Source organism: Rattus norvegicus, chromosome 3, assembly GCF_036323735.1.
Source record: "Rattus norvegicus strain BN/NHsdMcwi chromosome 3, GRCr8, whole genome shotgun sequence".
NCBI classification, from domain to species: domain Eukaryota; kingdom Metazoa; phylum Chordata; class Mammalia; order Rodentia; family Muridae; genus Rattus; species Rattus norvegicus.
Window position 1 is genome coordinate 140,430,869 of NC_086021.1, and position 16,654 is coordinate 140,447,522.

The following is a 16,654-nucleotide window of genomic DNA, read 5'->3' on the forward strand; positions in this document are numbered from 1 at the left end:
GGTTTGAACTCAGGTCACTAGGCTTTCCCAAGAAGCACCTGTACTCACTGAGCCATCTCAACAGTGATCATTGTCTATTGTAATTAATTTCTTTTTTGAGACAGTTTCTCTGGGTAGCTCTGGCTGTCCGTCTACCTCTGTAGATGGGGCTGGCCTTGAACTCAGAGATTCAACTGTCTCTGCCTCCCAAGTGCTGGGATTAAAGTTTTGTGCCACCATGCCTAGCTTTATTTATAGTTTCTTAATATGTGGTGCTAAGTAAAATATATTCCGTTATAATCACACACACACACACACACACACACACACACACACACACACACACACATATATATATATATATATATATATATGGAGAGAGAGCCTGTGTAGAATTTTGAATATATGCAAATAGGCTTTAAGTCTTATTGAGAATTGACATTTTATGTTACTTACCATTGTGACAGATTTTATTACTAATGACTGGCAATTCTTTTTAAAGGTCACAAATAATGTTTAATAACCTGAAAAAAAAATCGCCTTTGGAAACAGGAAGCTACAACATAGCCTTGAAACCTCAATTTATGTAAGACCTGCATGGCCCAATAATCTTTTCATCTGTCATTTCCTCCCCAGGCCTAATATTCTGAAAAAAGCTTCTGGGAAGGAAATTGAACATGCACTTTAAGATAACAGAGCCCGATGAGGCTCATAAACCAAGCATATTAGGAAAAGATACTGATCAAATATAAAAGCGGCAGGCAGTTAGCTTGAAGGGAGGAAGGGAGATTATGTAAAGGGAAAGTCTGGGAGAGTAAGCGAGCAGATGGTCCTAATGAACCGGGAAGAGTAACTCTGCCCGTCTGTGAGAACTAATTGCCTCTTGTCTGCCTGGTCACCTAAGCCTGAGCTGTGGTGTTTGGAGCAGACGCTATTAAAAGCACGATCCTGTCCAATTTCCTTCATTAGCTCACCAGTTAGTGCTTGGGTTTATGTGGACTGTTTGATTGATTTTGATTTAATTGTGTTTTGTTTTAATCGTGTTTAATTGTGCTCTGCTTTACTCAGCAGCGTATCCTCAGCGATATAATTTGCTTTTAACTGTAGCATTTCTTCTGCCCTTCTTGATAAATAGCTTCTTTTTCAGGAGTTTAAAAAAAAAAAAGCTTAAGGAATATCTGTGAAGGTAATTTTTGTGGATTGTTCTGAGGCAACATCTTGCTGTAGCCCAGGTTGACTTGCAACTCAGTAGCCCAAGCTGGTCCTGGACTCTTGGTGGTCTCTGTACCTCAGCTTAACTTTAGTGTGTAGGGCTGAGGTGTGTGTGGGGGCGTGGAGCATGGGGGAACACACACGTGACACGTGACATGCTTGTGGAGGTCAGAGTCCTGCTTTCACATGGGCTCCAAAGAATGAAGCCAGGTCTCTCAGGCCTTCCAGGTCACACTCTTAAGGTAAATGTTCTGGGTGCTTTCAGTCCTCTGCAATGAAAAGGTCAGCTTTGCTCAAGCCCTGGCATAAGATGCCATCACTAGGATGCAAGCAGAACAGCCAGGCCTCGGTTCACAGAGAAGCTGCCTCCTGTGTGCAATGTCTCAAAGCTGAGCATGTGTGTGCCCTGGAGCATAGCACGTGTACTTCCAGGTACATCCCAAAAGGAACACGCCCACATCCATTGACTATCGGCAGCACCAATGCTAACGATAACGAGAAACCACCCGTAAGCTGCCACTACTGGAATGGACGGTCAATAGTGGTTCTTCACAGTGTAGGTTCATCCCTGAAAATATACAGGTTGTCACAGTACACATGAATGACTGTCACAACCCAGTGACAGGTGAAAGAACCCAGACCCCAAAGAGCACATCCTGTGCGACTTTCTGTTTATAAGTCACAAAGACAGCAGCCTGCTACTCTGACAGAGGACCAAGTTCCCGCCCAAGCACCCACATCCAGAGGCTCACAGCCACCTGTAACTCCAGCTCCAGGGACTGTGATGACCTCTTCTGGTCTCTGTGGGCACCTCCCCATGCCTGCCTCCCAACCGCCCATTCCATGAGGCATACAAATACACAAGTAAAGGAAAATAGAAATACTTTTGAAAAAGACACAGCGATGTAGGTGATGGGTATCAGAATGGCTGTAACTGCTAACACATCATAAATGGAGGGTACAGGACGAAGGCCTGGGGTTCTGGAGTTCCTGGCCTCCAAGCTAATTGTTCTAGATGTGTTCTGTTCATGGGAACCAATAAAGAGTGTGATGACTTTGTATATTTGTATTTTGTAATTTAATGGAAAATTTTAAAAATCAATGTGAAAATGTGACATTGCGGTCATTTAAAGGAGAGTGGTTGCTTGACTCCAGGTCCTTTGTGCTGCTTCACCAGGTAAAGCCAGTCGCAGTGTCTCAGTGGCCATTTAAAGCTTACAGTGTCTCCAAATGGAACTTTTTGCTTAAAGTAAGAGACCATGTGACTCTTTGAGAGCCCTGCGAATGCATCCAACTCTGTGTCATTCTCCACCTAAGGTCGGGTATTGTGGGTGTCTGAGCTTCTGACAAGTGATTGACTGTGGACTTTGAGGTTCTGTTGCTGCCCTTGCTCAGTCTGCATTTGAATAATCCCCTCGAAACTTCTCTGTGTGAGTCAGTCAATCACACGCTCTCCTTCCAAGTTTTCTGGTTTGCATGCTCATTGTAAAAGATCAGGAAATATACAAAAGCTCAAAGAGGAAAAAAAACACCCTTGGGCTGGAGAGATGGCTCAGCGGTTAAGAGCTCTGACTGCTCTTCCAGAGGTCCTGAGTTCAGTTCCCAGCAACCACATGGTGGCTCACAACCATCTGTAATGGGTTTCAATGCCCTCTTCTGGTGTGTCTGAAGACAGCTGCAGTGTACTTATATATAATGAATGAATCTTTTTTAAAAAAAAACAATCTTTCTACACAGTGGGGAATTTTTGCTGTGTTGTGTTGTGTTTTCTTCTTTTTCAGCTCCTATTATACCATTGCTATAGTTCCTCTGTCCACTTGTGTGTGTGTGTGTGTGTGTGTGTGTGTGTGTGTGTGTGTTTCCAAAGTAGCTCAGGCTAGCTTTAAACTCAGAATCTTCTCACTGTTGCCTCCTGGCTTCTGGAATTACAGGCCTATGCTACATATGCCCGACTTTTTTTCTTCTTTCTTTTCCTCTTCCTCCTCTTCTTTTATTTGCTTGTTTGTTTGAGGTTTTCTTTGGTGGGGGATGTTGAGACAGGGTTTCTCTGTATAGCCCTGGCTATCCTGGAACTCACTCCATAGGCCAGTCTAGCCTCGAACTCAGAGATCTGCCTGCCTCTGCCTTCCAAGTGCTGGGACTAAAGGTGTGAGCCACCACTGCCTGGCTGCTTACATTCTTGAGATTATCTTGGCTAGTGTCTACTACATTCTCCAAATTAAAAAAAGAAAAAGACAGGGGACTGGCAGGATATCTCAGTGGTCCTTGTTGTCAATCCTGAGCACCTGGGTTCAGACTCAGGAACCCGTGTGGGAGAAGGAGAGAACTGACACCCACAAGCTGTACTATGCATCCACATGAGGGTCATGAAATATGCACACATGTCTAAATAAATAAGTAAATAAGTGTGGAAAACAAAAGGACTAATTCCTCTGAACAGAACTGCCTGCTACTGTTTCCATCCTAAATCTCATCTCTTGTCTTCTCGGAAGCAGCCATGGAGCCAGTAGCTTTTCCCTCAGTCAGTGCTAGATATCATCACATACCTTGTGCGTGCCAGGCAAACCACCGAGCTCTACATCCATCCCTGGTCCCATATTGGTGTCTTGTTTTTTAAATATTTTTAGTGTACAGAATAGGAGTTTCACTGTGACATTTTCATACATGTATGTCATCATAGCTTGCTTGTATGTCCCTTCCCCCATCTGTCCTCCTTTCTTCTTCTTGTTAGACTACTACCTCCCCCAAATATTCCTTCTGCCATCATGATTTAGACCTTTCTTCTACCCTCAGTAGCTGCTTCCTTTACTTCACCTTAGTGGAAGCATATATACTGTATACTCGTGTGTGTGTGTGTGTGTGTGTGTCTGTCTGTCTGTCTGTCTGTCTGTCTCTGTGTGTGTGTGTCTGTCTGTCTGTGTGTATGTGTGTTTGTGTGTGTCTGTGTGAGTGTGTGTGTATGTGTGTCTGTGTATCTCTGTGTCTATGTGTCTGTGTGTCTCTCTGTGTGTGTCTGTGTGTGATTGTGTGTGTGTCTGTGTGAGTGTGTGTTTGTGTGTGTCTGTGTGAGTGTGTGTTTGTGTGTCTGTGTGTCTTATGTGTCTGTGTGTGTGTGTGTGTCTGTCTGTCTGTGTGTCTGTGTTTGTGTGTGTCTGTGTGAGTGAGTGTGAGTGTGTGTGTATGTGTTTGTGTGTGTCTGTGTGAGTGAGTGTGTGTGTATGTGTGTGTGTCTGTGTATCTCTGTGTCTATGTGTCTGTGTGTCTCTCTGTGTGTGTTTGTCTGTGTGTGATTGTGTGTGTGTCTGTGTGAGTGTGTGTTTCTGTGTCTGTGTGTCTTATGTGTCTGTGTGTGTGTGTCTGTGTGTGTCTGTGTCTGTGTATGTGTGTCTGTGTGTTTGTGTGTCTTTGTGTCTGTGTGTACATCTCAACAACTTTCACCTTTTAAAACCTCATGCTTCTTGTTTTCTTGACCTTGGATCTTAAGATTTGCCCTTTCAGATTCTGCCTGAATTTCTGGGTAGTTGTGGTGACCGTCATGTTTTTGGAATCACAGTAGCTGCTGCCATAGTTTGACTAATGTGGCCTCACCCTGCTGTCGTGGTGTTTCCAACCTGTGTGTTCTCGGACACACACAACCTACTATATTTGAACTCTTGGTTTTGCCTCCTAAAAATGGGCTCCTAAACCAGTTCTAATTCAGGCTCTTAGGGTTCTTTCCTTGACTACTTCAGGTTTTTCTTACCAGACCCCTCTGAGATTTACCTTACTCTTTAGGCTCCCTAAGGAGCCCTCAGCATTGATGGAGTGTCCCTCTTGAACCTTAATGGGTGCATTGTGTTGTCTGTTCTGTTCTGGTTTAGGGCAGTGTGATATTGTCACTGTTTCAGAGCCCCTGCTTAACTGTATATGCTACTGTGCGTCCTGAACAGAGTCCTCTAAACGTCAGGTGGTATGATGGTGTGTGCCTGACCTGCATGAGGGAGAAGGAGTTTCTCAGAAAATGCAGAGCCTCTACCACTCTCCACCATATTATCTTGAGACTGGCTCTCTACCTGAGGCTCGCTGACTCCCTAACTGCCTACCAACACTCAGGTCACAGTCGTGAAAGCCACACCAACTGATTTTTTTTATATAGTTTCTTACATGATGCTGGGACTCAAACTCAGGTCCTTATGCTTGCATAGGAAGAGCCTTCGCCCTCCCAGCCATTAGTATTTTTTTAATTAACAATTTGGAACTTTGATCAGAGAACTAGGAAAGAGACCTAGTGTCTACTGATACAGGCACAAGGTATCCCAAGCTCACCGGGACGGATTGCCTTCTAATTTGCTTAGGATTTTTGAATGAACTAGCTTTCTCTCTTTAAAAAATTTATGAAAAAAAAATCTATGGAATATGGTAGGGAGGAGGATGATGGTGGTGATGATGATGATGAGGATGAGGGTGATGATGATGATGAAAACAAAACAAAGCAAAACCACAGATCAGAGCTAGAGTGACACATGCCTGTAATCCCAGAAGAAAGGTCAAGACTTCAAGGCTAGTCTTGGCTACATAGCCTGCTCAAGACCAATCTGAACTACATGAAACTGTTGAAACACAACCAAAAAACAAAGTCCCTAGAGTTCACAGTTAGCCAGTCCTCAGTAGCTTTCTTTTCCTCACTCCAGCCCATCCTCTTCTAACCCTGTGGGCAGAAATCTGCTCTAAATCAGTTGAATGTGCTCCCCAGCATGCTGTAGTCTTTTTGGAAGGTTATAACAAAACACTATAGACTAAATAGCTTGTAAATAAAAGAAGTCTGTTGCTTACAGTTCTGTGGGCTGGCAAGTCCAAGGTCAGGGGCCAGCAGATTTGGTGTGTGATGAGGACTTGGTACCTGGCTCATAGATGGTACCTACTAGCTGTGTCCTTAAGCAGTGGAGAGGGCTGTCTAAGCTCTCCTTTATAAAGTCACTAATATGTCACTCATAAAGACTCCTCCCCTATGACTTAATCCCTTCCCAAAGGCCCCACTTGTAGCATCCTCCCCTTGGGGTAGGATTTCAACATATGGGCTTGAGGAGACACACATCTGAGACCCAAGCATCCTGATTTTTATTGTCAAACTTAGAAACCCAAATCCCCCTTCCTGTGTGTGCAAGAGAACGCAGGCGTGTTCCTTTGTGAAGGGAGGCAGGATCCGAAGCCAGAGCACTAACTAGGGACTGAGGTGGAACCAGGCCTTCGCTTCTCACCCCACTACCAGCTTGTGTGATGGTTATTTGGGGTTACCCTTTAGCATTGAAAACCAGGGCCCTCATCCATTCTTCCTCACTCCCTAAAATACTCCCTAAAAGCAGGACAGGGTCTCTGCTTCCAGGAAATGTCAACCAGAGAAATACAAACAAAATAACCTCGATGAATCTGAATTGAAGCACTGACTACAGGGGGCTGGAGGAGACAAGCTAGCCCTGCTGAACTGAGGATGGCTGCCCAGAGGCTGTGCACAGGCCTGTGTTCCCAAGTAGCACCGAGAAGGAAAGGCTAAGTAGGGAACATGGCTGGCAGTGTACACGTACTGGACTTTCATCAGGGTGGCCAGTGGAGGAGGGGCACAGATGTCTCTTAGAGCCAATTCCGAGTCACTTGAAATTACAGACATCCAGGGAGGTGGCTCTGGAGCCCCTCTTGTCCCTTATAACCATTCAGTGTTGAGCAGGGAAAGCTGTGAATCTTATCTGAATAAAGTAGTTCCCACACCATAGCTTGTAAACCAAAGGATTCACTTTTCTTCTCTTCTGTGGCCTTTTAGGACAAGCAGAGGCCCAGCCCTATAGTGTGGTTCTGCATTTATCCCATATGCTAAAGTGAAGGTGAGGGTTAAATGGACCACCTTTGGGGCCTGATAGGGCTGAAAACTTGACTCATTCTCAAGCCCCCTCCTCATTCCAGCAACGAGCTGGTTTAGGGGGTTTGTGGTTTGGTTTGGTTTGGTTTGGTTTTGAGACAGTCTTATGTAGCCTTGGCTAGTCTAGAGCTTGTTGTGTAGACCAGGCTGGCCTCAAACTCGTATTGCTGGGCCTGCCTCTTCCTGTCTGTTTGTTTGTGTTTCTCTCAGCGGTGTGGACTGCTTCCCTGGTGTGTAGCTGAAGCCTGCTTGTGGAGACTTACAGCTCATTCAGGGAGTTTCCAGTGTGTTTATAAAGCTCCATTTTCCCCCAGGCTCTTCATAAGGTTAAATGAACACTGTAGAAAATGTTACCCTGTGATTCACCAGAAGGAAATCAGAGGTGATTTTTCTATGTGTGATGAAGATATTGTAAAGATAATTTGGATCCATTTGATAAAATGTTACAAAAGATTTTAATGTTTGACTCTGTAAATGTCTCTGACAAGGTCTGTAAAAACTTCTTTGCATAATCTAGATGTGTCTCCCCCCCCTCCTGCTCATCCTTGTCCCCACCTTGTCCCCATGGCTCTGGTTATAGAGCCTGCTTTCCCTCTTCGCCCACTGGTTCCCACCTCAGGAACAGTTCTTTGCTGTCCCCCTGTCTGTACCCTGTCCTTTGCTGTCCCCCTGTCTGTACCCTGTCCTTTGCTGTCCCCCTGTCTGTACCCTGTCCTTTGCTGTCCCCCTGTCTGTACCCTGTCCTTTGCTGTCCCCCTGTCTGTACCCTGTCCTTTGCTGTCCCCCTGTCTGTACCCTGTCCTTTGCATTGCTCCCTCCCTTATCTCTCCTACCTGAGGCCTCTGATGCTTCTTGAGAACACAACGCCTTTGCCCAGCCTCTCCGTAGTGTCTCTGGCTAAGTGCTCTCTCCAGAAAGAGGACCCTGAACCTTCCCATCTGGCTGCCCAGGTGAGGGGGGGGGTCTATCTGTGAGTTCTGTTCATATGGGACTTTCCAATTAGCATTTTGATAACCCTTCCCCCAAAATACTGACTCGACCATTCAAGGAAATCCTCTGTAAGGATTCTTAGAGAACAGAGAGAGAAATAGGTTCTAGAAATTTCAACAGTAGTGAGAAATAGGAACTTGGGAGAAGCAGAGACAACTAAGAAGACAGAAAAATCTGAAAAACAAAACACCAAAACCAGAATGGGGCAGAAAATCCAGCCACGGGTGGAAGATCCTGGAGTGTGGTAAGGGCTGAGAAAGCGAGGATTTGTCCCAGGTGCCTAACATAGGAAAATTGTATTAAGACACTATTACAGGATTGGGGTAAAATTTAGTTAGCTATAAACACAGCATATAAACCTGGCACAAATACCCTTAATCCCAGCACTTGGAGGCAGAGGGACATAGATCTATGAGTGTTCTAGGCCAGCCTGGTCTACACAGTGAGTTCCAGGTTAGCTGGGACTACAGAGTGAGACCCTGTCTAAAATCACAGCAAACAGACACAGAAAAGAAACAAGTATATACAAGTGATGAGGTTTTGTGTAGTTGTAATAATGTAAGCACTGAATACTGCTTCACTGTGACCCATAAACCATACTGAGGGACGGGGAAGGGAAGGCTCCCTTCTGCCAGAGGCTTAAATTCTCCCCTGCTGGGTAGGGGACGAGCATGTGGTGTAGAAAACTGGTGCACTGCCTTGAAAACATGGGTTAGACAGACCCAAAGATCTGAAAAATGAAAGCAGTAAGTTGAAGTGGTGGACTGTGGGGATGCAGAAGGGATGGGGAGCCATTGCGTTTCAGAATAAGACTCATCGGTCTCTTCTTTCAAACTTATAAGTTATAAGCAATTACTATGTCAATAAAAGTAAACATCAGTCATGAATTAAAGTACACCTTTGGACGCCCTCCTTACGGACACATGTCGCTGTAACAGTGTGATGCATGTCTGGTTACTAGGCAGTTTCTCCAGCAGGTGGAAATGAACTTGTCGGCCAGGTAGGCTCATTGACTGAGCCAAGTCTATGTTTACCGTGGGGATAATTAACTCAGCTTCACCTCACTGGAGTCATACCAAAGACACAAACTCATTTCCTTCTGCACCGCGGAGAGGTTTATTAAAATTGAGTAAAGCTGTATTATATTAAATTGGGTTTTTTTAATTACTTTAGATTTGATGACGTGTCTTTTCCACATATCTAATCTTCAGCAAACATTTACTTTCCCCAACTGGCAGATTTATAATTTATAACTTTTCATGTCTAATCAAACATTTTCTTTTTCTGTGCCTCTGTAAGGATCTCTGTCCCAAACTGTCTTTTAAAATAGTTGCTGTGCTCCACCGTGTGTGGAGCGCCCAACATTTGCATCCTCTACATACAAACTCAGCCTTACTATTCCTCGCCATTGCTTGGCTATTTTTCTGTTGCTGTGATAAAAACACCATGACCAAAGGCAACCTATAGAAGGGTCCACTTTGGCTTGTGGTTCCACAGGGAGGCCATGTCGGCCATGGCAGGCAAGCGAGACATGGCAGTGGGAATAGTAAGCTGAGGGTCTCAACCTTCTGCAGCAAGCAGGAAGCAGAGTCCAAGACTTTCAATCTCAAAGCCAGTGAGACATTTCCTGTAGCAAGACTGCACACTGCCTAAACCTCCCCTAAGTGTTCAAATGCTTAAGACCATGAGAGATGTTTCTCATTCAAACCAGGACACAACCTTAGTCTATAGTCAACGAGTTTATTTAAACCCGTTTGTTTTAGTCTGATAGTTTTGTCATAAAGACATGGATGGTATTGATGGATGAATACAGGTAGGCAGATAGATAGAGAGATGGAGAGAGACAGAGAGAATGCTGGAGAGCAAATGACAATAGGGTTGTGTTTCAGATAACAGAATACATGGCAGGCATTAGTCTCTCAAGGTTTCTCCATCCCTGAGATCTACATTGTGGTTATCTTTCCGAGCAGATTCTAAATAATGGTCTTTCTCTTGAGTCCAGCATAGTTTACCAAACTAACTGATAAATGTAGGATCAGTAAGGAGCTCCATTAGAATGACCTACAATAACGGGATGGGATATAGCTTGGTAAAGTACCCTCTTAGCATTTTGAAGGCCCAGAGTTCAATCGCTAGCCCCACTTTCCTGCCCTGTAACACCCCCCCCTTCAAAAAAAGAAAGAAAGAAAAGAAGAACCTGTGGTAATTATAATTTGTACTGAGCACAGCCTTGGTGTGATATAATGGAGTTTTAGCACTTCCTCCCACTCCCCTATCTGCTGCCTCCAAGACATCTGAAACCACTTTTAGACCAAAACCACAAATCATTAAGTAAATAATTACTTTTGAACTTTGAAGTTTAGAGAGTGCAAGTCTGAATTCCTAGCGGTGATATCAGTATTGAGTACCATGAAGATACTTGATGTCTTTGAGCAGAACTTTGTGTGCTGTGCTGGAACCTGTGAACTTACCTATGCTCTCTAATATTGTTCTCTTTGGTCTTTTCTGTTTAAACCCTAGCTGTAAGGCTTACAACCCTCATGTCTTCAAACAAGTGTTTGTTTGTTTGTTTGTTTGTTTGTGGTATTGGGCGTTGAACCCAAGACATTATGCTTGCAAACAAGTGATCCACTAAGTAGCTATTGTAGGGTTTCTATTGCTGTGAAAAGACAGCATGACCATAGCAGCTCTTATAAAGGAAAACATTTAATTGGGGCTGGCTTACAGTTCAGAGGTTTAGTCCATTATCATTATGAGAACCATGGTAACACAGAGGCAGCCATGGTGCTAGAGAGACACCTGAGAGTTCTCCATCCTGATCAGCAGGCAGCAAGAAGACAGAGACACTGGGCCTGGCTTGAGCATTTGAAACCTCAAAGCCCACACCCAGTGACACACTTCCTTCAACAAGGTCACACCTCCCAAAAGTGCCACTCCCTATGAGACTTGAAGACCATTTTCATTCAAACCAACTGTACTCTCTAGCAACTAAATAAATGTATTTATTTTTAACAATATAATATTTTTATTAGTCGAGACTTTCATATCATGCATTTGGGTCTTACTTCCTCTTTCCCATGTCTCCTCATAGATATACTCCTCCCCTAATTTCCTCCCAATTTCATTTTTTTCATAACCCATCTAGTCAAATTTGTACTGTCTACATATGCATTTGTTATATCTCTGTTGATGTAGCAAAAAACATGACCCAACAACTTATAAAATAGTGTGTTTAATTGGGCTTACAATTTCAGAGGAATAGTATTCATGATGACAGGCCAAAGGCATGGAATAGCTGATAGCTTACATCTTGGTCCACAAGAAGGAGGCAGAGAGGAAATACACTGAGAATATACTGGGAATGTCATTAGTCTTTTGAAATCTCAAGCCTGCCACCAGTGACACCTTCCTCTAACAAGGCCACATCTCCTAATCCTTCCCAAAGAGTTCTAGCAAAAGGGGCTTTAGGGACCACTCTCATTCAAACCACTACATTCCACTCCCTGGCCCCAATAGGCTTGTGGCCATATCATGTGGCAAAATGCATTTAGTCCAACTTCAGAAGTTCCCATAGTCTTTCCAGCTCAACACTGACTTAAAAGTCTAAGTATCTTCTGAGACTCAAGACAATCTCTTAATTGTAATCCCCAGTAAAATAAAGAAGCAAGCTGCAGATATATACATGACTATTTCAGAAGGGAAGAATGAGGGGCGTAGTGAGGCAATATTGGATCAAAACAAGATGGGAATTTGTCAGGGCAAACTCTAAATCCTGTAGCTCCATGCCTGACATCAGAGGGTTCAGATGGCTCTCCCCTTCCAGCTTTTCTACCTACAACACACTCCTCTCTTTTGGGGTGGTTCCACATCCTGTGTGCAGCTCTTCTTGGCAGATATCCCATGGCTCTGGCATCTGCAGCATCTCCAGGACCCCACTGCAATTCAGGTTTCACAGCTTCATTTGATGACCTCTTTGGGCTTCTGTGCAGGGACTCCCCTGCCACACACCTACTCTCAGTGGTTCTCCTTAACTAGAGGAAGATTCTACAACCCCTTTACTAGTGTATCCTTCATAATCCTAAAGCCTGTCCCACATGGACTACACGGCCAAGTTCTGCTGCCTTCCTGGGATAGTTGGTCTTGAAATCTCCTCTGCCAAAGAAATTAATCCATTACTTTTCAATTTAGCCTCAGCAAAATTCTTAAGAAAATGGCAGAAGGCAGCCATATATTTTGTCAAATGGTCTCTAGCTCAGTTGTTAGTGTTGTTCCTTTCTGAAACCTCTTGAGCTAGGCCTCTATGGTCCATATGGCTCTCAGCACTACTCTCTTCTAAGATCTGACTAGGATGGCCCCTTAATCTCTGCTTATAGCATTTAGATGCTTTTCTAGTTTAAAGTCATAAAGTCCTTCACAGTCCTTCACAAAACCACATGGTCGGGTCTTTCACAGCTATAGCCCAGTCCCTGGTATCAACTTCTATTAGCTACTTTTCTATTGCAATGACAAAGTGTTGTGTCCAAAGCAACTTATAAAAGAAAGTATTTAATTGAGCTTATGGTTTTAGAGGCTTAGAGTCCATGATGACAGAGCAAAGATATGCAGGAACAGTTGAGAGCTCAACTCTTGACCTGTTATGGAGTATCTGAAAAGAAAAATCCCTAAGATGTCTGAATAAGGACTCTATCTCCAATGGGGCTGTTCCAGGGAGGGTAGCAGGAATTAGCCTCAACCTTCAATCTGTTCGAATTTTTAAAAGAAAAAAAAATGCAATTGTGACGTGTATAGAAAGGTAGCCCTGGGCTTCTGCAGCAAGCAAGCATTGTTTACAGAAGTGGAAAGATAGCAGTTAAGTGGCCAAGCAGTCCTCATAACTGTTAGGTTAGGGACACTACATAGGAGTTTATGGCTGGTCTAGAGACTGGTTTCCTCTAGGAATTTATGGAAATTTATGGTTGGTTTAAGTGACTAGAGACCAGTTTACCCACAATAGGTTTAGTATTTAAACTATTCTTACAAATACTTTCACAAGATAGCATATCTATAGTTCAGTAGGAGATCTAGGAGAATGGGTCAAACCATTGACTCATATTCTAGGGAGTTAATTTTAGGGCCCTTGGTGTCTACAAAAGAATAGAACATTGACATCCAGAAATGAGCATTAGGATGCATCAAATAACAAGACAGAAAAGTAAACGCTGATTTCGATCTTCCCAGGTAAAATCCAGTCACCATGAAGTAAGCTATTCAATCACATCCCAGCTTTCATCTTGAGTAGCCCTTTCTGCAAGTTTTTGTAACTCTGATTTTTAACAAGCACTTGTGATTCTGAAAGAGCCTAGAAGTCAGCATGAGCTTTGGTTTGCTAATAGGCACCACAGGTATCCATTTGTCCCTTCTGCCAGAGATAAGGGAAGTGACTCCTTTCAGTGAAGGGGAACAGTTTCCTTTGGACCTAATATTTCAGCTTTTTGTTGATGATAAGGGGTGATATAGTCTCTTCTGTAACTGCTTCTCAGCTGAAATTAGGACGTCATTGTCTGGCCCAGGAAGGCTAGACTGCCTGTCAGAGGTGGAAAGGAAGGGATTCAGGCAATAGGGGTGGGGTGTGTGTGGTCTAGTGACAGCCTGAAGAGACAGCGCCGTCACATTGGCTGGACTGGTTTCTATCTGCTTTTAGTCCAGGGCCCTCTGGTTCCTCAAAGCCACTTGGGGGCTGCTGTGTTACAGTGTGTGAGCAGTTTGCATGCCATAGTTGATTCCTGGGTGGCGTCTGTCAGCTGATTAGAAATCTGCTGGGACAGATATAGACTAGGGACAGAAGGTAAAGCTAAGGAGTTTAAGGGAAGGAAAGAGTCCACCCTCTTAGGGACAGTAGGGAGGAAAACTTAAGCTGTTGACTGACAGGTGTACTTATGTGGAGTCCATTTGACCTGTGACAAGTAGATCTAAGTCATGACTCCTAAGGCTCACATAATTTTTTTTTAAAAGTCTACAGGAGTTTAAAGGAGATAAAAGTTTTAGATCTGTAGCGTATGATATGTAATCTGGGCTGAAATTCTCAGTGTAGAAAAAGCTGTTAACAAGTGTCTGTAAACAGCTGGAATAGAGTCATATCTTTGAGCCATCACAAAAGCTTGAAGACCCTAAAGGGTTAAAGGTATGAACACCTTTCTCTGTTCAGAAGCCTAGAAATACATCTATATTTCTATCTATATCCATATTTATACATATATATGATACAAATGTTTTCAGCACAATGAGAAGCACCTTTAAAATCTACATTTAGAAAATGACCAAAGGAATTTTAAAATTTGGAGCCTGTGACCATGATAACTGTAGCCAGTGCTTTTCCAAGGCTAGATTGATACATTATCAGGATTCCGTTGATTAGTATGTTAAGACTCTGAGCTTTTGAAACCTTAACATAAGTGGTTAGACATGCATCTTCAAGTCAATTTCTAACTTGAGTAGACCTTAGATAAGGAGAGACCATCCACAGCAGTGGTTCTCGGCCTCTGGATTTTGACCCTTTTGGGGGCTGAATGACCGTTTCCCAGGTGTGGTGTATCAGATATTCCCATTACAATTCATTGCAGTAGCACACTTACAGTTCTGAAGTAACAATGAAAAATTTTATGGTTGAGAGTGGCCACAGCATGAGGAACTATGTGAAAGGAAGAGAACCACTGGTCTGTAGCCTCCTGCCAGACTGCTTGAGCTACTGTCTCGCTGCACTACAAGCTAGGAACACTTCAGTGTTTCCAGTCACAGTGTCTCCTGGGCTGAAACAGTAAGTTTCTGATGTTCACAGCTGTGGCCCTAACTCCCTAGCCTTTCTCCTCCCTCCCTGTATTCCTAACAATTCTTTATCCCTCCTTATCCTGGACCATTCACCGGCTCTTTGAGCCTCTGCTATCCTTCATGGAGAATTCTACTACTCTCTGCCATCTCAGTCTGTCTGAAACCCTGACCAGATCCCAGTTCATGAATTAAACCTCTGCTGGTCTTCCCTAAGGCTTGTTTTTAATCAGAAGACCCAACTAAGGGTGCCAGTCCCTGCTAGTAACTGACAGCTTGGCATCAAAACCTGGCTGAGGCAAGCAGCCAGGAGGCAGAATTGGCTCATCTGAGGTCCGCCCTGTCCCCACCAGAAAGGCCTTCTTGTCTGATGCACAAAAGAAGAAAGAAGAAACACACATGGGGGAAGGAAGGAGGAGGGATTCTTTTTTTAAAAGTGAAGCTGTTAAATTAAAGGATCTCTATTTCCTGCTCTTCTCTGTTCTCCTAACCAGCACAGAGGCACCTGTGAATGGCCAGGAATCCATGTGGTTAAATGCGTTTCTGTTTTAAACACAGTGTGGAGGTGGCCACCTCCGTCACAAGAATCCCGGACACAACTCCAAACCATCAACCCCAGGCTCTTTGTGGGCTCCTTCCATGCCCCAGGAAATACAGAGAAGCCCAGCCTGACCCCTTTGACTTTCTAATTATGTGATTAGCCAGTCTGTCCCTGCTTTCCTGGAGGTGACCTGTGAGAATTTCTCTCATGGTTTTGCTTTGGTAGCTCTTCCTGCCTTGACCGTTTGTTTTTGTTGTTGGTTGTTTGGTTGGGGTTTTTTGTTTGTTTGTTTGTTTGTTTGTTTTTTGTTTTTTTGAGACAGGGCTCCTCTGTGTAGCCCTGGCTATTCTTGGAACTCACTCAGTAGACCTGGCTGTCCTGGAACTCAGAGATCTGCCTGCTTCTGACTCCCAAGAACTGGGATTACCTCCCCCGATCTTTTAAATAGATTCCTCAGGCCTAGTCCTCTGGGTCTTGAGCTGGTGCATTCTGTTAGCTCAGAGATATATCTGGCCACAGTCCTCTACTTATATTGAAAACTAGAATTGGCAAAATTATTTGAAGAATCTTGGCATATATCAAACCAGTGACATTTGCAGACTCTGCATTTTGAGGGCATTCAAGGACAATATTCTGGTTCAGTTCATGACACTATTCTGAGATAAAGCTGACCTCCAGAAGACCTGTTATGCACACTGGCATCTCATAAGAACAATAATGATTTTTCCTGCTGGGAAACCATTCATTGACCTAGATAGATTGACTAAATATTTCTGTAATTACATAAATATTTGCATAACTATTTCCTTGGCTGCCTTAAAAGACATATATACTTTTTATTTCTGTGCTTCTTTCAGTAACTCAGCCTTTTTCAAAAAGAGCAAAAAAGTTAGTGAACACCATAAACAAAGCTTCATTTATGTTGCCTTGATTGACAATAAAAGTCACTAAACATTGTTATTTACATCTTTAATTGCCACAGTCTCTTCAGGGTTGGCCCCCAAATTTTCCTGGTTGCTCAGGCATTATATCCAAGACCGTTACAAAGGTAAAAGAGAGAGTTGCCAACATTCCCCCACCTCAAAGCTTTGCATTTTTGTTTTTTAAATCCTTGCATGTGGATGCCGCTTTAATAACTTATTCATCCACATATAGTGTTTTAATGTCCTCTTTCTCAAAAACCTTGTTTGTGGTTTTATCCTCATCTGTTATTTTTACTCTCAGGACAAAAATCATCATAC

General features: G+C 43.5%; 1 protein-coding gene across 5 annotated transcripts in view; it reads left to right on the plus strand.

Moving 5' to 3' along the window:
* Positions 1-16,654, plus strand: part of Shld1 (shieldin complex subunit 1) — a 70,663-nt gene that overhangs the window by 39,258 nt on the left and 14,751 nt on the right. The window lies entirely within an intron of this gene.